This window comes from Agelaius tricolor, unplaced genomic scaffold, assembly GCF_023055355.1.
Source record: "Agelaius tricolor isolate 1412-34295 unplaced genomic scaffold, bAgeTri1.0.p SCAF_2, whole genome shotgun sequence".
NCBI classification, from domain to species: Eukaryota; Metazoa; Chordata; class Aves; order Passeriformes; family Icteridae; genus Agelaius; species Agelaius tricolor.
Window position 1 is genome coordinate 33,156,623 of NW_027269262.1, and position 26,305 is coordinate 33,182,927.

The 26,305-nt window shown below is 36.4% G+C and overlaps 1 long non-coding RNA gene across 1 annotated transcript; it reads right to left on the reverse strand.

The window, feature by feature from the left end:
- Window positions 1-25,627, reverse strand: LOC139600611 (uncharacterized). Its single transcript, XR_011682617.1, has 3 exons — window positions 25,051-25,627; window positions 6,733-7,061; window positions 1-449 (listed from the first exon to the last, which is right to left on the reverse strand). It is a non-coding gene; the product is annotated as an uncharacterized lncRNA (long non-coding RNA).
- Window positions 25,628-26,305: the final 678 nt, after the last annotated feature.

The window sequence follows — 26,305 nt, forward strand, 5'->3', positions numbered from 1 at the left end:
ATTCATTTATAATATGTCCATTGTGTCAAAATTTCCAGCTCCCTGAAATAAAGCCACATTTTACTCTTAGATTGTTTCTTCTGGTGGCATTCATTAAAAATAATTCATAAAACACAGATGGAAATGTTCTGATTTAAGGCAGGCCAAGGCAGAAGGTTTCATGTTGTCACTCTGAGAAAACAGGGTAAGAAACTTAGAACACTTGGATGCACAAAATCATTCTTTTGGATCCCTTCACCTATTCTGTCTTCAGTGTCAGCCCAAGAGATGAAATGCATGTTACTGAGCAGCCTTGTAATTCTAGCACCAGTAAGATGACTGCCTTCTTTTCTCTCTTCCAGTTCTCCTGACACTTGTTTTTAGTCTGCATTTTCTGATGGAGCCCAGAGTCTGAAGGCCTTCCTCAAAGATCATCCTTACCATGAGGAAAGATAGACTTTCCCAAGGGGCTGGAAAAAGAAGATGTGTAAGAAATGAGGACACAGATGAAAAGCCACATTTTTGAAGGTTTCTGTTATCTGAACAGGATTGCATTTTACTTGTGACCTTCACTCACAACATCTCTGTGCTGCACCTTCCAGCCATGGCAGTGCCTCAGCAGGCTTTTGCATTGTTCTGACCCAGCTGCCTACACCCTCACAAGACTGCAGTGCTGAATAAAGTCTAATATCTGTGTTCCATTTGTGTGCAAAAACTTCAAAGGCACAAATAAATTCCACTGCTTATTTATGAAACACTTTGGAGCTGTGGCAATGGACAGGAATTGATGCACAACCACAGCATTACTAGTTTGAACTGAAGTGCCAGTGCCAACTTTGTAGAAAAACTGACATGAAGGCAATGAACTGAGAGAGCGAACCTCACCCTAACTTTAAAACATGCCACAATGCTGTTGTTTCTGGCAATCTGAAACAAGTCTCTTGAAGTTGTTTTCCTAGGACCCACATCTGTTCTGTAGTGTTGGAAAGTCACAGTGGGGAGGAGGGGTGGAGAAACAAACATCAGGCAAGGGGGTGTTTTTTTGAAAGGCGCCAATTCCCTCCCTATTTCCATGGCCTTCTATTTCAGACTTTGAAAGTACAAAATGCTCCAGTAATTTGGAAATATTACTGCCTACCTCAAGCCCAAATTGTTGCTTCAAAATGTGGAATTTCTGAATTTCCCCACAGCTTACATCCTTGCGTAAAACTGTTCTGCAACGCTCATTAATTTACTGGTTTCTTTGTCAAGGCAGACGCTTCTAAAGACAACCTGAACTGCCTTATGCCAGAGGATGGAGATATATTAGCATTTCAGGGCCAAAACAATCAATTAATTGGTAATAACTACTAGAATTAATCAGCCTTGTCTATCTGGTTTTGTTACTCAGAAATAAAACACCAGCATGACTTTCCTGCTGTCACTTCTGTTCATTTTTTCTATATATTTTGCTTAATCTTAGACAGCATCATATCTGAATTTATTTAAAAGTCATGCCTCATATTATTTTTCAGTATCTCTGCTATTCCCTGTATCATGACAGCTTATGGAAATTAGGTGTTCTGCTTGCTGGGTGTATTTTCAGGAGGGGAAATTGGAGGTGGGAGTGCTTATTAGGAACACCGGAAGGATCCAGTGATGGTATGGCTTCTACCTTTGCATCTGCAGGAATGCTAAATGTGTGACTATAGACTCTTAACATGCATTTGAAGTAGGACTAAAACAAGGTGGCAAAAGTCACCAATCCTTGCCAGCCCAAAAGCAAATACATTTTTGCTTAGGCCATCAGCAGCCAGTCAGAGGCTTGGTAATAATAACAAAAATTCTCAGGTGAAACCTTGTGAGGGTTTAGGAGAAAATATTATATCTCCGCCTCAAGAACAGAAATATCCTTCAGACAGCTAGAGCAGATACCGGGCTTATACAGTTTCAGCTTTGCTATTGTTACGTACTGCTGATTGTTTATCCACTTCCAGGATGGAAATGCAAGTATCATATCCACAAACACAGACCTGTTGGTGACATTTCACAAATATTCTCAGCCAAAAGGGTCTTCTTTTATAAATAAACTCCAGGCATCCATGTTGAACTTAAACCTAGTTGGCCAAATTCAACTGTCCAGTCCTGACCTTCTATTTCATGAATTTCATTCTTCTAGATATTACTGTTTGAAGATTTTCCATAATTTATAGCATGTTACTCCACACTTTCTTTAGTTTTCAAAGCCAGGTCCTAAATAAAGACCGAAAAACACTTCAAACAACTTAATCCTTCCTAGAAAAGGCTGTTAGCATTCAAAGATGACATTATATCAAAAGCAAAGGTTAAACTCCAGAATGCATTCTTTGAATAAAGTAACAAAAGCTCCATTATAGCCTTTGATCACTTGAGCTCACCTGTAGGAAATGTTACACCTTTTTATTAAACTGTTGAATTGTCTTTGCTGTACAAGCTGGAGACATTCTTGACAGGCTTAAAGTCATTAACACCTCTGAGGAATGCTCAGCAGAGCCTATAATACTCTCTCGTGTCTATGCATGTTAGTATAGTAACTCTGTACTTTCCTAACAGCCCAGGCACTCTTTCCTTTTCTTAGTTCTTTAACAGATATATTGAAATGAGTATATTGGCAAAAAATAGTACATTGGCAAATTATCTGTGACACAAATGTGCACAGCAAAATATCTGACACTATCAAGAAATAAAGACCCTATCACTAAATTAGAAAATTTTTTATTTACCATGAGAGGTTTTTTAAACAAATCACCACTTAATTACTGTAAAGAAAACCAAACAAGTCTGCCTTTCTAATTGGCAGCTGGGCAGTACATTTAGCATTGTCCATTACCAACTGCAGTACACAGTCAATTAAGTTTTCATTCAGAGAACCTGCACTCACATTCTCTACACAAACTGACACACACATACCTGCCATGCTTTTCCTCCCTCTCTGGAGCATTAACTACTTGTATATAAATGTATATGCATGAAAATATGGACTATTAAAATAAAAAAATAAAGATCAACATTATATCTTTAGTTTCTCTTCCTTTAAAGACTGCTGCATTTTTTTTTAGTTTTAGAAGTGCTGCCAAATATAAACGTGTTTTCTCTTAAAAGTAAGTAAATAAACTAGCTTATAAGGATTTTCTAACAATCCAGACTGTTATTTAGTTCTAATATCTTTACCAATGAACAGCTGAAAGCTATTTCCCCCCAGTCTCTGTGGATGCTTTTTTTTCTCCTTTTATTTCTTCAGTTCTTTTGCACAGCTCATCTCTTTATGCTTAAAGATTATTTTTATGAAGAGTAGCAGTCCTACATGGATACACTCTCAAACACACAGAGAACTAGGAGCTCATTCTTTTCTTCCCAAGTTATGCTCCATATACATTATGCCTTACATGTCACAAAGCTGTTGAATATTTCTAATAACACTTTACACTTCAAGTTCTGAGACATCTTCTGCTGAATAAGCACTCACATACATGAAAGCTAACTTCAAGACCATCCCTGTATGCGCATACAAAAAGAATTCTTACATAGAAACAAATGCTATGAAACAGGTGAGGGCAAACAACTACCAAATATAAATTATGACAGATTTTTAAAAAGAGCATGTGTATGTCCTTTAAAAAAGGAAATGCACCTGCTGTCTGTACTGTAGCTGAAGCCTCCCACACAGCCTCATGCAATCAGCAAAAACTAACTTTACATCCTTCTTTCCCACTAGATCTATGATTTTCTTAGAGAACTTCTGACTTACTCTCGCTTCTATTATTGGCCTATTTAGAGATAACTATTCAGTGGAGGCTTACAGTGAGCTTCTGGATCTTAATCCTGCTGTCTCGATTAGTCTCTCTAATGATTACACAGTTTGATTGCCTCAGAGGGAGGTGGAGAAGAATGGGGTAGAGTGAAGGGAGCAGTTTGTGTAGTCCCCATTAGCTCCTGATTACAGGAAAAACAAGATAGTGTCATGTTGTCTGAGTTCAGTGGGGAGGAAGGTAACATGCCTCAGAATAATTCTGTACAATCAAGAGATTAGATGGATTAAATGTAACCAAACCTTTCCTAAAACAGAAGCGATGAGCAATATGTTTTTAAATGGTAAACACTGACTAATTTGTTGACTCATTTGTGAGTGTCTACTAACACAGCAAGAGCACTGGTGAGAATAAAGCAGCTGCCCATACCTGTTTCCATGCTGAATCACATGGAATGGATTTAAGATTCCTGCGCCAATATGACTTCATTCACTGAAGATTTCTGTCCTGCTCCCTTTTCTGACTCAACTGGTCAATAAAAATTCAGTATTTTCTAAAACTATGAATTTTTCTGTACCTTTGGGTGACCAGAACAAATGAGTGAAAACTAGCTCACTTGGAAGAAATTTTCATCAGCAGTTTCTTCTTAGATATGAGCGATTTAGACTTTGTATTTTTCATAATTTGAAAATGGTTTTCATAAAAATTAAATCAGAAAAACAACAACATAAATTTATTTGCTAATTCCCTTTGAAAAATTATACAAAAATAAGCCTAATGCACCTTTCATTTTTCTACTTTTGATGATTTCTTAAATTAACAAATAATGATTTCCTTATTTCATTTTATGAAAATACCTCATTATTTGACGTAATGTGTGGAAATGCTTTATCAAATGTCTTCAGTCTCTGGAGAACAATTTAATCTTTTCTGCAATCATGGTGCTGTCAGATGCAGAAAGCAATATTCACTCTGCACAGAAAAGTCCTTTTTAGTCCTCATAAGAGCCCTACTGTGTGATAATATTCACAGCAGTGAAAACACAGGAGCATATCTATTCTCTCTTAAAAGCTTATAGTGATGGCTTAAACTGAGAACAGCAGCTCCTCCAAATCCAAAAAAAAACCATACCACCCTTATCAAGCAAACTTCATCTGTGCCGCTTATTAATTTTTAAAAGTCATATATCCCGAATGTTAGCCTGCTCCTCCCTTCAAGGCACAACATTCAGAAGAGAGGAGTAACTGCAGTGAAGTATGCAAGCTACACGTCCCAAAATTATTTGGAAAGCAAGTGCAACTCCTTCCTATACGTACAGTAACACCAGAAGAGTGGAGGAGCTGTGGTATGTCCCTTGCTTTCCTCACAACAGCAAAAAAAAGATAAGTATATAAAGTTAATGTTAAATAAGTCTTTATAAGGAATTTATGTAATTGGTTTAAAATTATGTATCATCAAGAGAAATTAGCAAGGCAATCTCTGTAAGGAGAGAAAGACTATATTTTATGAGGTTAGGCAGCATAACTGGAAAATAGAGATTTCTGAAGTCCTTTATCAGATGAAATGCAGGAGCTCTTTGTTTCCAAAAATGTTTTAGTGCATGTAACTCCACTTAGAACCAACTCAAGGATCTAAAAATTAAAGTAACAGCATAGGAAAACTGAAAGTTTACAGCTCATGTAGACACATGGCCTAAAGCTGACAACAAACTCAGACAAAGCCTGGAAAAACTTTTTAATTGCTCTTGGCTTCAGATCCCTGGCCTTCAGTCACCAGGATGTATCTCAGATTAGCATTCCCAAACCTGTTTAATTCATAAATGCTTATCACAGAATCGTAGAACAGCCTGGGTTGGAAGTGACCTGTATAGGTCACCTGGTTCCAACCCTCCTGCCATGGCCAGGGACACCTTTCACAAGACCAGGTTGCTCAAAGCCCCATCCAATCTGGCCTTGAACATTCACACGGATGGGGCATCCATGTCTCCAAGCAACTTACTCCAGTGTTCCATCGCCCTCACAGTAAAGAAACTCTTCATTATGTCAAATCTAAATCCACCATTTTCAGTTTAAAACCAATACCCCTTCTCCTTTTGCTACAGGCCTTACTACATAGCTTGTCTGCTTCTCTCTTCTAAGCCCCTTTAAGTAATGAAAGACCACAATCAGGTCTTTCCTGAGCCTTCTTTTCTCCAGGTCGAGCAACCACAACTCTCTCAGCCTTTCTCTATGAAGTAAGGACAGTTACCTACACAGACTTTCCACCAATGCCTAAACTGGACAGTTCTCAGAACCACTCTTTTCTCATTTGGAGTCAGAATCTGATGTTTACTCACCTTGTAATAGGACAAAAAATGAGTAATGGTGGGGAAAGAGATTTACTGACAATCAGAGAAAAACTCACAGGACTGAGTTTTTCAAATACAGGCACCCTTCTTGCTGGAAGCTCAGCCTCAATCAGAAAAGTATAGGCAGTAGCTGACTTACAGATCTGAAAGGACAGGTTAACATGGGTGTTTTAACAAAAAAAAATTAGTGATTTTCAAATAGTCATCCCAAAATTGCACTTTTTTCAGATCATTTGTTGAGTAACCTTAGTAATCATTAAAGGAATTTAGGGATTCTTTTGACACATTATGCATCACAAGCAGAAGCTAGAAAGTCACAACACTAAAAAAAGAAGTTGGTTGCCCTAGGCATGTTTCAGCTTACTGTCAGCTCAGTCTGTTCTAGTGTTTCACTTGTAATAGCTCCCTTGCTGCACTTATGACTAATAACAATAAAATATTAACAAAATAGTTTTCCTTGGTGGTGACTCTAGAGACAGGAATGAAAGACCTTGTTGTGTCCTCTGCTTTGTTTCTAGCCTGACAAGTAGTTTTGCTCCATTGCTACTGTAACATTTTGATGCCAAAGGGATCAGCAACAGCAGTACTGCTGTATTCACCTCTGGTCTAAGAATAAACAGCCTGCTATGCTCTCCTCACCTTAGAGGGAATTTTTATTCTGTCGTGCCTCTTCCTTCTCAGCTAGAACTTCCTAATACTCTCCAACTTCCTTGAGCATTTCCCACTACTCCCAGATGTTGCTAAAAGACACGATGATGTTTTCCGTCCTTGGGCTGTCTTGCTGCCCATGTTGAACTCCCTTTCATCTCTTCCAGCTCCTTCTGCACTCATTCAGCCCTCAGCTGCAGATCTGAGAGCTCCTCCAATTCCCAGAGCCTCCAGAGTGATGCTTTCTTCAAAAACCAACTCTCTTCCCCCTGTACTGCAGCTATGGATGTGAAATGTTTGCCAGTTCTCAGAAGTCTCTCCTGTAAAATCACCCCAAAACACCCAACAGATTAAATTTGAAATTTATAACAATATATTTTTATTTCACTGTAATTACTTCTTGTTTGTAAACATGCCTACACGTCCCAGGTGAAATTGGGCACTACCCATAGGAATAAACAGCCCTTGAGAATTTGCCATATAAATTTAAATAGACCAAAGATAAGGGAAGCAGATACTATAATTCTGATTATCTCATTTCACTCCAAAGTACAGCTGAATTTGTGCAAAACATGTGGCAATTGCAGCAAAAGGGTTCAGGCTGTACTATGAACTTGATACTTTGTATACTGAATTTTTATTGTTTTCTAGGTTTTTTGTGAAAGCTTCGTGTGCTTCTAGGACTTACAGAATTATGATCTATTTGTTTCAGCACTAGGGCCTTATGAACAAGGGGTCTGTTAAGGGTTTCTCAAACATCTCATTCAAGCTAAACTGTGAAGAAAATTTAGTTTCTTTAAACCAATTAAGGTCTATGTTTTTAATCCCTTTGGTGATGTCACATGAATGTACAATTGTATGTGCAAGTTAGGATGGATTTTTAGAATAAGAGCAAATAAAATTTAAGTGAAAAAACCAAACCAAACTAAACTAAACTAAAATAAATAAATAAAATAATTTGAAAAAGTCAGGCACTAACCAATAATACCAAGGTTGACTTTTGCATTGTCTGCATTGTTTGTAGCCTGTCATTCAAACCAAATGATGCCTTTAAAATGTGTTTTGCAAATGGTGTGACAAGATTGGCAAATACTTGTGGTGTCACAGAGGTTTGCCCTTTGTCCTCATGCTGTGATTCTAACCTCTTTGTGGTAGATCCACAGTTTGTCCTCTCAGACTCTTTCATTCTGGTGCCTTTTTAATGCTCACACCAGTCAACTCCAATTGCAACATCCCTTGGCATTGTAGTGGTGATGCGATTCACATTACCACTGGCACTTCATCTCCTGATAATTGCCTAATTAATTTACTGTGTAATCACCATTGTTTCCAGCAACTTTGTTACATGATTGCTGCCTCATTTCCACAAAGCAGCACATCTTGGTTTTGACAGGGTCGAACCATGTGATGTTTGAAGACTTGTGAACTTCATGACATCTGGAGGCTTGAAAACCCTTTTGTCATAGCTCAGATGTGAAAGCTGAGTCCACTTGAGGTGTGCCATCATCCTTATATGGGCAAAAAAAATCTCTCTCTAACCTCCAAACCAGAATATTTCTGCGATTAATTTACACATTCACAAAAATAAATACATTCTAGATACATAGAAACTTCTATCGGTTAGGAAAATTTCAACAAAAATAGATATGGTAAGTGCTGCATATGTCACAGTATGCTGGGGATTTTATTTTTCTAAGTGTCTCTTTTATACACTGCAGTCTCCATACTTTTCCACATTTTCTGTTCTTTGCTTCTGTTTTCAACCAAATTACTTTTTTCCTAAGGTTTTTGTTCCATTTCTCTAAGCTCTTGCGTTTCATTCACTCATTGAGAAGAATTTTTAAACAAGACTTTCAAGGCATTTCAAGAAGAGTGAAATGTGGTCTTCTCATCCCACAGTCATAGAAAAAACAGGGAAAAAAGCATCCCCAGTGATTCACTACAAACATGGTATCTTATAAATGCTAATTTTTATCTTCATTTTTCTCATGCACAGGAGAATTGCTCATTTTTGTGGCAGCTCTGTTCAGTTTTAGAAAATAGTTAAAGGAATCAGAAACTCGTTGCAGTTCAAACTGATAAATTTTCCCAAATTCTTGGATTGTATAAGCATTTAATAGCCTACAACCTGAACAAACATTGACATAAATGAGGACTATGCCTGCAGATCAGTAGCAGAAGCAGAGTTGGACGGAGTTTTTGGACAATCTGGGAACTAATCAGTTGGAATTAATCCAGCATGACACACTCTTTGCTTCAATTTTTTGGGCTGGAGGCCAGGGACACCTATTTTAAATGAGACTTTTGAACCTCCCTGAGAATGCTGAGCACATTTCACTGGGTACAACTACATATACAAATAGAACGGAGTCTGGACTCGATGAAACCAAAACCACTTTTTCTATTGAAGACTTCTCCAGTGAAACAGGCCAGAAGGGTGATGTTCACTATTGTTTAAATATCTGCCAAACTGCAGCTTTAATATTAATGGCTTATTCAGGTCATGCCATTTCTTAACGGGTTTTTTTGTATCATCCTCTATGATATTTATGCTAATGGCCAAATACTTTCAATGAACCTAATTTCGAGCTTCAGTGAAATAACTTCTACACATCTAATTTAAAAAGTAGAACACTTAATTTAAACAGAATATACATAAAAGGTTTTTTTTTTTTTCTCTTTTGCCTTATACTGCTATTGTTAAGCATGAATCAGATATGAAATCTAAGCTTGTTACTGGGAAAAAATCCATTCACATTCAAAGTTTAATGTTACTCAGCTCTCCATACAATCACTGCAATAACACTTTATCTGCCTATTATGAGTGTCCTTGACAGAATGTTCGCAGAGCTAATCATTTCCAGAAAAAAAAATAGACATGAGGGCAAGAGGATATGTACATATTTTTATATATGTGTGTGTATACAAGTATATATGCTCGTGGAGCTGATTTTTTTCTGCTCTGGACATTTGCAACTTCTTACTTAAGTTATAAGTCTTCCTATAAGTCACTATAACCCAAGCAAGGAAATCAAGGCTTCAGGATTCAGTCAGGTTTATAAATTCTTTCAATTACATAAATAGTTTTGAAATTCTTAAAATAATAACAATTGTATATTAATTCATACAATCAATTGTATATTTATTCATTCACCTTATTGAAGAAAATGTTATCAACTATGATCCCACTCAGTGGTTATTATGGTGAAATCACACACCCAAACAACAAAGTACTTCGGAAAGGTATGGCATGATTCCATTCAACTATTTACAGTTGCTGGCCTAATACACATTCTGGTGCAACTTCTTTTTTAACCTCCTAATGAAACCTAATACTGCGGATTGGAGTCTATCTCCTCAAAACTGCAGCTTACAGGATACCTCTGCGGTGCATTAATCTTTTAACCCCTTGAGGCATACTGAACATCAATTACACAGTGCTGCTGCCCAGAGGTGAGATATGTGAGCTGGAGCTAAAGACAGACTACAGCAGCGGCATCTTACACACAGATCATGAGCAATCCATCTTCTTCAGGGTGTGGGGGCAGGACAACTTTGGAAAGCCATCAAGGCGTAATGCTGTATTTGAGTGTATTTGCGGCTAAAACTAACTTGTCACACAAGGAAGAGCTCGCAAATCATCCTGACCTTCCTGACCCCGTGCAATCTGCGGCTGAGGAGCACAGGCTGTTAAAGAGCCTCACAAGGTCCACACAAAAGAAGCAAAAAAGGACTCTCACAACTACCCTGGATTTCTCAGAGCATCCAGTTTAGGAAGAGGATGGAAAGTAAACACCACAAGCAAAATTGAGAGTTATCATTGGTATTGCTTAAAGACATGACAAAATCCACTTTGATAAAAAATGGGGCTAATCAGCTCAAAAAACACTATATGAGCCCCCTGCTACTGAGATTTCCTAGCAGCTGAAACTACTAAAAAGTGAGTTTTTCCTACATAATAAAGTTCCCATAGAAATTGCAATAACTGTATGCCTGCTCTGTATTTCCTTTTAGGCACTAAGTTTATTCTTAATGCATTTGTCACATTAAGACAGTAAGAGTTTTTATGGCTTTAGGAAGTACAAATCTAAAATATACAAAGTGGTTATGAACTTCAGCTTGCTTTAGGTTACACAGAACTTGTCAGGGCAACCAGTACTTGCTGTTATAGGACTAGATGCGTGTGTCATAAATACATGAATACCTTTTATGAGTAGCTACCTACAGTTTCATCAAGGCTTGCCTGGGTGCTCTGACACATTGCTCTCTACTCAAAAACTCACAAAAGTAGCTGGTTCAAGAAACTTCTAAAACACTGATTAAAGCATGCATTGACTGACTAACTGACTGATAAATTTATACTGAATAATTGATGTTTAAGAGAATAATAGATGCATTTTCCAAAGATTTTTTAATGAGTCATCCTGCAGCTGAAGAAAGGGAATGAGGAGCCAGGAACCAACAGTGGGGTCAGGCTGCAAAACTAAGACCTTATTACTGGCTTTTTATTGTTCTTTTATTTCTGTTTGAGAGAATAGCATGGAAATAGAAGAAGTCTGCATTTGTGTGTGTTCAAAACTGTACATATCTTGATACCTATTGCATAGCTAATGAACTATCAAATCAGTGCACATTACTGGATAATTTCTTTCTTTGGAAATAGTGGGAGTACCTCTTCCTGTGGCAATTTTTTCTTGAGGTTGGTATTTACTGCCTGCTCAATAACATCTCTGAATTTAATCTCTAAACTTCTAATTATTATCTAATTAATTAATTAATGTTTCATCCAACATTGCTATTTACTGTGTTTTAAGAATATTTCCCATTTTAGAGATATCTGTTAATATAAGAAGTGATCTACACTGGCTAAATGTGTAAAGGCATAAATATTTCTCTAGAAATCAGATAGAGAAGCCACTACTGTAGAAGTCAGTCCTGCTGTTTGTCCAGCCATTGTCTGTGACATCCATAAGTCAGTCAAGACTGTCTGCTCCTGCTCACCAACACCCTTCACAGATATAGATTTTTAGAATGCAAAGCAGTTTCCATGGGCCTGTGGACCTGCCCAAAGTTCCTCAGTAGCCCAGGCACAACTAAATTTGTCAGCTTTAAGATAAGGAACAAATAATTTTTTTCATACTTTTTTTCATAGGGTGGTAACATTAATTTTTTTTTACTGCAGCAGAGCAGGTGCCATCTTCTACTCAAGCCCAGTCTCTGCCTAAAGATAGCTGAAGTAATCCCTATTTACCTCTTGTTTCTACTCTTGCCTTCATTTGAAATAATATCAGTATTTTAAATACCTGAACAAGGCATGAAATATTAAGGAATTTGCTTGAACTGTATAACCAAAGAATTAAATGCAGTAAGTAAACACTTACTTTAGGAAAGTCAAACATTACATAGATTATAGCTCTTCCTAGAATTAGCATGTTGCAGCTGCAGAAGCTTGCTGTGATGGTAAATACCTTTGTACAATCACAGCCTTTATACAAGGGGGAAAAAGACTAGATTGAAGTTGAGTATTTTGCACACCCATAAACAGACTTGAACCTGGCAGCAGAAGTGCTGGGCTTGCTGAAGTTTGTGGAGTCACTGATTTTAGTAGGGTTAGGGTCTCATTCCCTCTTTTTTATTTTTAATTATTGGTGGGGTTGGCAGCATCTTTCATTAGTGGAGCAGTTCTTAGCTCTCTTAGATCTTTAACTTCTACATAGATAAAGCTAATCTAAAATAGGCTCCCTCTAGGGTTAATGGATGCAGATAGACATCTCCAGAGGGTGTATCATCCCACCTAGTTTTGATGTATACCAATGAAGAACTGCCCTCAGGAGATGCATGTTTCTCTCTGCTGATTATAGAGAAAATATAAATGACTGGTGCATTTAGGTGTCTAGCTTTCAGATAGCTAACTTTACATTAAACAAATACCACTCTGAATAGAGATATAGATGTAGGTATTTTATAAATTCTTGTGATCTCACTTCCAAAATGAAAATAAAAATTCAGAATAAAGAAATGATGCACGAAAACTGCTTTATAAACGCATGAAAATAAGTTAATGGGTCTCTCCCAACACCATTAAACTTTCTATAACATTCTAGATAATCCTTATTTCTTTGATTGGTCTGAGTAAAGCAGTTTTATGTTATATTATTAGCCACACAACTAGAGTAATAGTCATTGCTTTCATACATGGACACTTAGATACCAGGTTCTGTGTGTGGCTCTCAGAATGTCTCACAAACATTAATGAATTTAACTTCCCTGTGAGCAAAATAGTTCTATTGTGTTTCCTATACAGCTGTTGAAACCACAACAGCACACATGGGATAGATTCTAATGCTTCAGAACTACAAAGTTTCATTTAATGCCCAACTTATGAAACAAAGACTTTTGAAAGTTGCTTTCTGGAGGAAATTATTCTTGGCAGCAGTGCCAAAATTACAACCATCCTTCATTTTTGTGCAACCTGTGATTGGCAATTTTCATATGAGAGAAGATTAAAATCAGACATGCTGAGATACTCGAAAATCTTGTTGAATAAATAAATATTTTTCTATAGCATTTTGGATGAAGATTTACAGATTAATATATGACATAGTCCTATCTATCACAATACACTATACATAGGTATGTTGAGTGTATATCATAGAACTAGTTGGGAAAAAGTTATCACCATCATTTTTGAAATGCTTACCCTTTAAGCACAGAGTTTATTCTGAATTAGAATAAAAATATTTTAAATAATTATTAAATTTATTATTGGAATATTTTTTAAAGTATTGTACCTGTACTTATGGAAAAAAATGCATTTAATTTCATATGTCAAAAAACACCTTAGACCTGTATGCTAATAGGTAATCATGTATTCCATATATTGTATAATCTGCATGTTTACACATATATATGCCAGAGAGGTTCAGAGGTAAAAAGTCAGTAACACTGGAGACTACGTTAAAAATTTCAGAAGATTGTGGTTTATTATTTTGATCATTGAGAAATGTTTTTAATACATTTTTACAAGCATATAACTCACTGTGGGTAGAACATTTCCATATGCTATTTAAAGTTGTTCATAAACTTGTTCCTTGACATATCACTAGTTCCTTGACAAACCACTAGCATTTTGAAAAAGAAAATTAATCATAATAATATTGACTAGGCTAGACTGCTTTATTTATTGAATGAAAACATCATATCATTCTGTCACTTATTAGTGCAATACTTTAGCATTTTTGATCATAAAAAGGATCATTCTCTAATTTATGAAAATAGGAGACTAGGACTTCTCATATATAATCTTTATATATAGATAAATGCACATCTATATGTACATCTATGTACCTGTATGAACACAGAAATTGCAAGGACTTTGCAGTATAATTTATACTTTTAATTATTGGTAAAGAGTACACAACATCTCTTTCATTATTTACTCTGTCAGAACATTCCCATCATTAGGAACAAACTAGCTGTCCCCTGTCCTTAAACAAGCATTACAGGACTTGCTTCTAAAGGCCCCCTGTAGTCCAGAGAGAAATCCATGGGCCTCCAGAGATCACTACACACTGGAGCCATCCAGCTCAGTAGCAAATTCACTGATCCACTAGCTTCTGCCATAATAAAACTGGTGAGCTTTCTTGTTTGTGCACCCAGTTCCCATTTCCAAGAAGAAATTTGAAGAATTTATTTCTGGATAATTTTGCTCAGCATCTCTGCTGCCTCACCTCGCTCAGCCCAAAATACCTCACTCAGGTTTTTTAAGGTGAGCTTTCTCCCCTGTGAGAGAAGGGGGCTGCTCTTTGTATGTGACTGTTCTTGCCTTTCAGTTTATGGGAGAAGAATAGATGACACTGGCTGAAGACTCACAACAAAGAACACTGGGTGTCTGAAGCATGCAAGTAATACAATACAGGACATTTCTCCCTCTCAAGTTTGCAGTCTGTTGCAGCCACAGGGCTTTTCTCAGCAGATGAGCTTACCTGCCTTAGCACTGCTTTTGGATCTTGGTGCCAGAAATACACAGAAAAGCATCTACTAATTATCTGATAAATGTGTTTGTTCATGTCTGAAGTGCAGCTTATCTAATTGCCAGTGCCCTTCCTATCTTCCTCTAAGGGGTGGGTTTAGCTGAGAATTCTCCCAAAGAGCTTGCTTTTCATGTGAGTAATTATGTGCTTTGCTTGCTTCGAAGGGATATTAGCTCATCTGCCAATGACAGCAAAGGAAAAAAAATCTCAAGGAGATTCAGATCTAAAATAATACCGAAGCAAAGAATTTTGGATTTGTGGCTTTAGACTTCATTAAAATTAAAATAAAGTTATCAGTAAGCCTTGCTAGAAACTACTAGAAGATCTGTGTTACTGGAAATGCTGTCTTCAGGGCATAAACTTGTAAGGCCAGGTCACTAATCAGTTTCATACTTGGGAGCCAGGAGATTGGAAAAGTAATAAAAATAATCAAATGAACAAGAAAAAAATAGAGGTTATTAAAAGTGTAAATTCTTGCAAGCTCTTGCAAACTTTGCAAATCTCTTCACAACCACTTACTCATCTGAAACTCCCATGACTTTCTGGGTACTAGCAACTTCAAGGCCCAGATGTCCCTTCCTTTATGTTTTGCAAATCTTTAGGAGCTACTACCAACCTGCAAAAGCTAGAAAATGGTTTAGCTTCTTGCTATGTCTACTGCACTTAGAACAAGAGGAGAAGGACTCAGTCCATTTCATAGGATATATAAGCATTGACTTGCCTGGAATATGGCTGAGCTTATTTAATACAGTAGAAAGTATTAATCTGGATAACAATGATAACTTGTAATATATTTTACATATGATTTAAAATAATGTTTGCATTTCTCATTAGAACAATCCACAATGTGGCTGAAGGAGAATGTTAATACAGTTAGACAGTTATGTAGGTTCATTTGAACATAACCTTCCATCTTGAATATTATTCTGATACAGGCAGATACTACCCCTTCTGCCAGTACATATAATACAGCCTCATCTCAGCAAAACACATTACAATTCAGCATAATTTCACTGAAGGAAAAAAACCAAACCCAAGATTTGGAACATTCACAGAAGACAAGCAATTATAGGAGATCAATGCATCTTTATTTTATTTATCAGGTCACTGTAAGTTTTCTCACACATCCAGAGCGAAAAATGGATGAAATATAAGTGAAACAAAAGTATGGCAGTATCCAGCACATCTTAGTAACAAAGACACAAATTTCTGTTTCTCAGCAGACTAGACTTGTGTAAACTCTCAGATACCCTACTCTGACTATAAATTTACCCTTCTTATACATTATCATCCTCCTTTTGACTCTTTCTTCTGAATATGTTGTGACTGACATGGTTGTCTGTAAACCCCACCGAAGTGGGAAAATCAATTAAATAATTGTCCATTGTTAGAAGTAATGCAAGGAGCTGCTACTCCTATGGGAATACATTTTCAGCAGGACAGCGCAATTTGATGTGGCATTCTTATTTAGAAGATGTTCAAATTAACCATGGAAGTACAGTACTCCTGGCTGAGTGGAAATACCTACAGAGATATTATTTTAACACCTTATCTGTACCACAGCAGATGTCTCACAGCAGCGCTCCATGCAAGCACTGTCTTGTAAGAGGGAAGCCCAATACTGAAACACAGAGAGGTTCTATCTCACAGAGTCTTCAAGCTTTTGAAGAAAAAAAAAAGGGAGACTAAGATACACTAAGTAAAATATTAGTAAAATAGACTACTGGACTGTTACAGCTAATAGCTTTTGTCCCACTTGCACACTCCATTCCAAAACAACATAGGAAGAAACCCAGATGATTTCTGGCAGAAGCACTATGGAGAAAAGTAAAAGCATTGCTGCAGCCATTTCTTTGATGCTCCCACAAACAACTATAAGGAAGTATGAGGATTCAATGGCAAGATGGCGGAGAGAGACATTCAAAGTTCCCTGATACTGTTATGAAACAAGCAAACTCCTGCAAAATACCTTACTCTTTAGAACGAATTTGAAAAAAAAAAAACCCTAAACCAAAGATTGCCAAGTAGCCTGGAGGAAAATTATATAAAAGATTCCTTCCCTCTTCTCTTCTAACCTACTCCACCTCCTGCCTCCTTTATCACTCTAGTTCTTTCCCTTCAGCTAATCATCCCTGAAAAACAAAACAAAAGAAAATAAGGCTTTTTCATCGAGGAGATGGAATGACCCTCAAATACTACCACCAAGTGGTAGTATTCTGTGGTATCCTTCTTGACATTATTTATCTTATTTTCTGTACTAAGGTCATGCCTTATTTAGATAGGGAATTACATTTATTCCACAGTATCTAGAACAGCCTCAGGTTTGCCTGGTTCCTCTTACTATATCAAACAACATATAGCAACTAGAAATGACACTGAACTGTATGACAAAGAAAATTGTGAAACAACACACTTAATTTCTTTCAGCTGAAAGGTTTGTCTTCAACCAGTACAGTTTGGGAGGAACATTGAAGAGAAGGTGAAATACCTGGTATGATTCCCTCTCACTCCTAAGTGCAGTTATTTACTGTATAGTTACACTATTTAAATGAATTGAAGCAAGACCAACTGCACATGGTCAAGAATTTTGACCCTCTATCGAGATCATCTAAATAAGAACAATTTTATTAAGAAAAAAATGGGATTCAAGAAACAGATAAATCCATGAATTTATTTTACCCCAAATCCTGTAATAACTGACATCCTAATTTCCTCTCAAAATTTCAGCACTTAAGTGAAAGAATAACCCAAAAGGTAAGCTTTTTATATATATAAAGTATTTGCAGATTCTTGTTGATGTTATTTTGTGAGTTGTGAAGCAGTACAGAATTTGAGTCAGTGATGTCTGAGCCTTGGTTCAACAGGGCTGACATTTTGGACTTATTTACCAAGATTTTCTTTATTTACATTAGAAGATTTTTTCATGTATAAATTCAATATGTCACTTATTTTGTAAGTCAGTGACTTTGTTGATTATCTGTTTCAGACATTCATTAACCATTAAACAGCTGAAGTAAACACTCATTGCCATGACATTTTGGGTGGGATTCCTTTGTTGGTTTAAATTTAGCAGTCTATATTTAGTGAATGGGCATATAAACTTTTGTCAGTGGAGACAGATGTCTCAAATCAGATGTCTAAACGCAGGCATCTAGAGCTGTTTGGGCTATTTGGGATGTTTGTAAGGCAGATATGACACAGGTCCTATGGGAAAGTTAAATCTTTCTGTGATGGCAGCAAAAAGCAGGTTGGGATACCTTAGCTTGTCTGCAATGACAAGAGAGGCCTTTTTTAGGCAAATGAATCAAACCTCAAATCAGTGCACTGAAGAACCCTTCAGTACTTTTGGCCAACTGACTTGACTCAGTCAATTGAATCAAGGACTTTCTAGTCCTCAGTCCACCCTTAGTGGTGGAGAGCCTTCCAAATTAGAGAGAATTTACAGCAAGTTCACATCATGGTCCACTACAAAAGACATAAATTTTGTGACAAGACCCACTGGGTAAAAATGCAAGATTCCAGGAGCGATTATTCATAACAATTCTCTCCCTTTCAGAAATTGCTGAAATTTTGAAAGCAAAGTAAGATGTCACATGATATTCAATTTCTAGATTATTTGAAGATTTTTAATAATACTTATAACAATGCCAAGTAGTCAGAAAAAGGATGAAATTTTTCCTGCTTCTTTCTGAGAAGTTGGAACATAAATTGAGACTTCATATGTAGCTTACGTGATACTCTGATTGACTTCTCATTCAGATTTTCATAACCCACCATCATGAATGCAAAAAAGAATGATACTTTGGCTGAACAACAATGGCCACCTAAGTTGCAGGTATTTAGAAAAAAAAAATTTAAATCCTTTTGCACATAAGAATCCAAACTTGATTGAATTCTAATAACATTTGGATGTCTAAATACCTTAAACGCCTTCAAAAATCCATGTATAAGAGTGTATTTCTCCTGCAGATGCACTCATTACTGAAGAAAATTGCAAGTATACATTGCACTATCTAGCACCAAAACCAGAACCAGCCTAAACACAGCCTCCTAAAGGTTGTTTGCAATTGATTTCCTGAGTTTCTCAGGAACACTTTGATCCTGCAATGCTCAAGACAACTGAAGTTATGTTACCTAGGCTAATTTACTGAGTCAATGGCACAGTTAGTCTAACATATGTATAGTAAACTCTTAAATTTCAGTAGGTTTCAACTCATAAACTTTAGCATTTTAAAATCACTAAGTACAAGACAGGAAAATACAGTCAATTAAATTATTTCACCCTAGCAACACAAAAAAACTTAGAGTATCCATGCTTTAAAGCAGCTTGAAGCCAGAGGCTTTTTCCTATGATGGTAATTTACAATGTCATATGAATCTGTCAGCTTCTCTAGATTTAAGTTTATATTTGTGAGTTTTAATTTAAGAATTCTCTGGTTTGACATAGATTTAGATTTGACAACACCTAGCACACCTTTTATATATCCTCAAAAATATGTTATAAGGCTGTTTTGAATATTAAAGGTAACTAAGTTTTTCACCACTGAATTCAATAAAAACCTTGTTATTCAAATAAAGGAAGTCAGAATTAGATACTCAGTGAATACCTAATGGATGGTACTAAACCATAGCACTAATGAATGGCATCAATAGGGGTAGTTGTGAACAAATACTTCTTGGGAAAAGACTTTTCAAGTCAGTTAAATGAGTATTCAGTTAAATTATAGTTTCGGATTTCTGAGTTACATTCATTATTCTCATTCAGCCCATAGAAGATACAGTTTCCATTATCCCTTCCAGTTTGACTGGCAAAGTAATAAAGAGCTCAGAAAAGCAGCCATGGTTCATTCTGATATATGTTTGCCTTTTAAGAGTAATTTTGACTCTATTACTTTATTATTGCTTGTTACATCCTGTCTTGAAATTATTGCTACAGACACTGTAAACATGAGCATATGACAACTTTGTTATAAATTCTGTTCTGATTAACAGTCATCAAGCCTGTATTTCATTGAAATGATCTGCATTTGTGAGAAATACACTAAAGGCCAAGCGATTCTTAGCTGCAGTTATTTTTACCAGCACTTTTTACCAGTACTTTGTTGTTTTCAATGCAAGGAAGAAAATTAGGTTATCACCTTGTAATGTTCATATCTACTTTTATAGCAGAATCTGAAGCTGGATCTCAGTCTATTGTGATATATATGGACTGATTTCCGAACACTTTGATAAACTTACCAAGAATATGCATGTGCTGCAATACAAGTTTAGCTCCTTCCAAAGGCTGGACCTAAAAGTTTAATTCTGTACACAACACTGAACTGTACATGCAATACTTTCATTATCTTTTTCTTTTCTGCTGCCTTCAAAGTAAATCTTCCTTACCACTGCAAAAGACACTTCCATATTCACACAGACAAACAGAGACACACATAGCTACCCTTTCTCTTTTCCCTATACTTTCTTTTTCCTTGAACCCCTCTTCCCATCTCTATAACTAGTGCTCCCTTCTAAGGAAAAGTTCAAAGACTGAGAGGTTTGGTACTATTTGGATAAGCATGAAATCTTGTTGCTTATCCCAATTACACAAAACCTCTAAGTCTTTTGAACTTTTTCCTTAGAAGGGAGCACACAAAATTTTATGCTTATTCAGGACACCTGGATTTCAAACCTGAGCTGGAATTTTATGAGGACAGTCTCTCTCTTATGGTTTAGTACACATACTAGAGTGAATAAAGAAATAAGAAGAGAAAAAAAAAGTTTGCCAATCATCCTCCTGTCTCATCTCTTTCTGTAAGATGAAACAGATTAAATTACTTATCCATCACAAGAAAGCTGTCAGGGTTTTTAATTCACAACCTATTGCATATGCATTACTTTTCAGCATGAACATGATATGTTGCTACCTCCTGATGTATTTCAGCACCAAAAGTTTCAGACTCAACAATGCAGAAAAAAAGTAACACAGTGTAAGAAGACTTTTTAAAAATCTTATGATAACAGTAGTAAAACTGTACCTAAATTTGTCAGCATACAGGTTTGCATGTACTTCATATATTTCATTTTTCATATTATTTAAGTTCTGGCATCAAAAACTTACACTCAAATTTCCCCTTTGTCACTTTGCAGGTTGAATAAAATCCTTGAGATTATGATTTGCCTTTTAGTCTTGAACCTGGTCTCCTGCTCCTCTAGCAATAACATCTATAGAGTAGCTGAGCACTTCAGCTTAAGCTTTATTTTCTGTAGTTACCACTGTTGATAAAAGTATGATTTTGAGTTAGAGAACATTATTACAATGCAAGTTCAAATGGTTGGAGTATTGCCCCATAAGAAGGGAGTGACAGAGACAGCAAAGTGTCTGCCCTTCTGGTGGTTCCTGTAACAGGCTTCTTAGCTGAGTTTCTTCCCATGTCCCTGGTTATGACAGTACCATCAGAAACATTTATGTTTCATACCAGTGGTTCTTCCAGAGTGCAGTAGACCCATAGTAAAATAATGAAAGTGGCATTATTTAACATTAAATGTCATAACACTTGACAGGTTCATGTAAATGAGGACCTTACTAGGCAAAAAAAAAAAAAAAAAAAGCTTCATTTTCTTTAAAGTGAATTCAGGACTAAAATAACAACTGATCCAGGCTGGAATCCAGGAACACAGTGTCTGAGACACACATAGACACAAATTAGCTTCTCTTAGTCTCACTGCTTTTTCAGTCAGGAAAGTGTAATTCTCCTATTTTGGTATGAATTGCATAATCCTCAGAAAAACCTTCTCTATTTTACCCTTTCTTCAGCTGTTACAAAGACAGAAGAGACAGAGGGGAAGGAATGGGAGGGAGGGAGAGTGACGAGGGCTTGGCTGAGTGGCAGCACAGAAGAGGACCAGCAGTTCGGGTCCCCACCTTCTCTCCCTCTCTGTCAGAAACACAGCAGAGGTGCTTTCAGACCTAAATAGAGAAAGTCAATGTGTTCCTCCCCTGTTGTCACAGCAAACATAGCAGGTCCTCCTGATATGGCTTCCACCTTTCTCATCTTCTTGCCTTGTCAGAAGGTTGCCGTCATTTAGAAAGGTACACTGCATTTTGAAAGGATTAGGGTATAAAATACAATTCAGTCCTTTACGAAAGAGAGAAGGGGAAGGGGAAGGGGAAAAGCAAAGTGTCAGGTGCTAGAGAGTGACTGGACGAGGACAATGTGCACAAGTAAATATAGCAGATTGACTGAACCCCTATTCCTGTGAAGTAGGGGTATAAAAAAATGATGCATGACAAATACTGCCAGGGCAAAGCAGAAGGAGAAAAATGTAGTTTATGACAGTGTGCAAAGGCAAAGGATTAGGTGACACCAGCAAGGGGAAGGTCACACCCTCAAAAAAGCACTAGTTCTACAATTTAATACAGACATGGAAAGCTTTGTCTTTACTATTAACTGCACTTTAGCTACATACTTTTACAGTAATGGCAACAAAGGTTGCTTATCATTGTACTACTGAAGCCTGACAAGGTGGAGCTTCTCCCTTTTTAGCTTTTCCCTTAAAGTTCATGCCAGAAAATCCCCCCAAATAATCAGATTGCCCACATCTTTCCCCCAATAAATATATGTCCCTGCACGTAGGATTTGCAGCTTTTCTTCTATTCGATTCCAAGACAGGTTTCATCCTCAACATTTATTATTTTTATGTGTGCTTTGTTGTTTTTTCAGTTTTAAGCTTTTTTGTTGTTGTTGTTTGATACATTTAATTAACAAAACAAAGAAAAAACAATTTTTCTTAACACTTTCTAATTTTTGCTCCTTCTGGATGACAGCAAACACCATTATAATTCTTAAAAACATGACTGTAAAGCCTGGCACTACCAAAACCACTCAATTTGTTAATTGCTGAGAGAAACTTTACTTAATGTCATAATTGCTGCCCTCAATCAAGAGTTTCAAAAGATTTTTTGTTCCTAAATGTCTGTTATGGAAAGGATATTACCTGACTCAGAAATTACAGCAGGATGTTGGCAAGCTCTAAGTTCTCTGGCCAGGACTTCAGCAGTCCAGCTAAATTCTTTTCTACACTGTCAGCATCTACTTGGCCACAGCCCAATCCCATTTATCCTGGAACAGCCATGACCAGTCTGGACAAAAGGGTATAAAGTAGTGAGGTAACAACTCCAAGTTCATGTTGCTCCCTAAATTGCTGTAGTCTGTCCTGAACATGATTTGAATCGATTATGTGAAGCATGTGGATAAAAGCTCACGGTACTGAGCAAGTGTATAACACTCCACAGTTCTAAGAATTAAAGAAGTCATAGTATAGGCATCCAAATTCATGGCTATTTAACTATTGAAGTTGAAATAACTACTAAATTTAATTCATGGCTATTTAACTATTGAAGTTGAAATAACTACTAAATTTAAAAGATACTATGAGATGGCAGTATTAATTAAGAAAACTATAACTGTTATCATAGAAATTGTTTATGATAAAAAATATGTGATATTATTACCTAAAAATGTTAGTAGGAGAACATGAATACAATCCATCATACAGGGATACCTAAATCTGAAAGCAGATTTCATAATACTCATTGGAAAGTTACAGGTATTCCATCCTTTTTACCCATTTTATGTAACTCATGACATAAGACAGAGAAAGTTACTACTCATTATAATGGAAGTACAGAATCTTAATCTGCATAATCAAACTTAATTAAAGACTAAGAAGTAATGCATATGAACAGACCTGTAATTTTGGCCTTCCCTGATCTCCAAGTTAGACAGGACACTTCTATTCATCTCCAGAATGTGTATTTTCATCAAGGTTTTATAAGGCTAGCTGGCTTTCAAAGGAGAAGTTTTAATAAAAAAGATTATTCAAATAACAACAATTGCGCACAATCTGGATTAGTAATTTTTTTATCCTGGTTAAGTATGCCCCACACTTGGTTTTGGCACTTTGGAATAAGATTACACACCAACTGAGTTTTCTTGGTTCAGTTGCTCTTATTTTTTGTCATGTTTTCATTCCTCTCCATGATTCAAAGGCCAATAATATACAAGCAGGTACTACAGTGATAGACCATTTTCTATTAAGTAGCTGTAGAAATCTTTAGACAAAGATTTTTGCCAAAATCTTCTTACATTGAAACTCTTAGCTATTAGATATATTAAACCTTACACTTTGGATAATTTTATATCACATTCTTCATCATTACCTATGAGCTATCTGTTACCTCTCCCTACCAAAACCATTAAGTTGTGCTTTAAACAAAATCAGCTCCTTCAAGCTGAGAATGACAGCCAGTCAGTGCATAACACGTTTCATGATAAGTCAAGAAAACTTTGTCAAAGGCACCCAGACTCCACTTTTTTACAAAATGAGGTTTATAATGAGGTTGTAATCCTCAAGCAGAGCTGTGCAGTATCTCAGTCTATGAGGCTTTATCCTAAAACTCGTACTGAGAATTTCAAAACAAATTTGAAAAGTCTGCAGAATTAAAGGTCTGTAAACTGACATGCAATGGATATGCTTAGCATACATCAAATATATGTCAGCAATAAGGACTGCCATTCAAGAAAGAAATTTTGCTGGACGTTGCAGGTTGTCATCTTTAGGGCTGCAGTTCTGATGCAGACAGCTCATCTATTATGCTCCACAAGTCTTCAGTTTGTGGATATCTTAGTACAGAACTATCCAATTAATTGCTTGGAGCTGTAGTAATGTTATGCATGACAAGCAGGAAAATTGCTCTGATTAGGCAAAAGTGCAGAGTCAGACCTCAGAACAATGCAGTTGTATTTCCTTGTGAATACACAGGACAGAAAAAGTACGACAGCTCTTCTTTTTGAGTGGATGTGAAATAAGTACTTGATGCTTTCATTAAAAATCAAATAAATAGCATTTTTATATCATTGCTGTCACAGAGGGCCACCAGACCCCTTTTACTGAAGGAGAAACATCTGTCTTTGAATGGCATGCTTGGAACAACACTTTCTCTTTCTATTGGAACATCAACAGAAATTCTCTCTACTGGAAGTACATGAAGAGACGCAAGCATACCTCATCTAGAATCACTGCAAATATATTGCCATTTCTTTCTCTCCTACTCCTGAGCAAATTTTATCTTTTCCTAGGAATCCTTCCGAATATGTTTGTGGCAGAGACACCACATCCTGACCACTTCAGGAGAACACAAATTTCAGTCTATCTGTAAAAAGGGGATTAAAACTGAGACAAGTGAATAATTAAATATAATAGAGAAATTAAATTAAATCAGAAAAGTGTTTACCTTAAGACAAAAAAGCAGAGGAAGATCAGACATTCCATAAGCCAAAAAAACCAGAGAAAAACAAGATATCTTGTGTTCTAGTTTTACAAGCAACAGGTTCTAGCAGCAAGGCAGATGTCAACCTGGAACTGAAAAAAAGTTAAAATAAAAAATTAGTAAACAGAATACAAGAGAAATATCATTACTAACTGGTGAATCTCAGAAAGCATTAGGAAAAAATAACACACAAGTAATTAAATGCAATTCCCTACATTTTGTAAATCCTTTGAGGTAAAGGACATTGACCTCAGGCCACGAAATGAGCAGGGAAATTGCCTAAATAAGCTGAAAAGTCTTAGTCAAAGCAGTAACATCCAGGATTATTGTAATCATTTTTCACAGTCTGAGTAAACCAATAATTTATTTATATTATATTAAATTATATTTTATAGTTTCATGCACCATGGTTTGATAGGTGTGTCAATATATGCATGTACATTAGAAATGTATGGCTGCATTCTTATGTCTTTCTGGAACAGACCTGTGTGATAAACAATATATATATATGTAAAACACTATGCATATAAACTGTATATATAATCAAGAAATATGAAGAACATGAGAAGTAACATGAGCTAACCTTGAAGTTATATACACCCTGAGCAGGATGTTACACCAGGCAATTTCCAAAGTTCCCTGCAACCTTAACTATTCCCTGGTTTTAAGGTGGGCTGGTTTTGTTTGTTTGTTTGTTTTAATAATCTACAAGCAAATATCTTGCCTTGTGAAGCACCTTATGGTTCTCCAGTAGCGATCAGTTCTGAGAACCAGTAGCTGAGGGAAGTTGGTGTGACAGGGTCCCATGTGATCATACAGTTGTGGGGCTGATGGCAGCAATGATTTTCCCAACACCCAGAGACCAAAGCTTGAACCCAAAAGCCTGCTCTCTTATGCCCTAATACAGATTTCTTAGATATAATTTTTTATAGAATATTAACTTTTGCAATCGCTGTAGGACAAAATAGTCTGAAAGGATAGAAAAAAAAAGGTTAAATTGCAGACATGAGGTTTCTTAAGAAATATAATACAAATATTATAAAGTTCATGTGCAGAGTATTGGGGTTACAAAATAGTTTACAGATATGTGGAAGAGGCAAGAGTGTTTTTCTGGAAAATCTTGAAAAAAGCAGGAGAAATCAGAGTACAGACGGAAATAATAATAGCTATAGTACTTATAGAGAGTTACAAAAATTAAAGATAATAAATGGAAAGAACT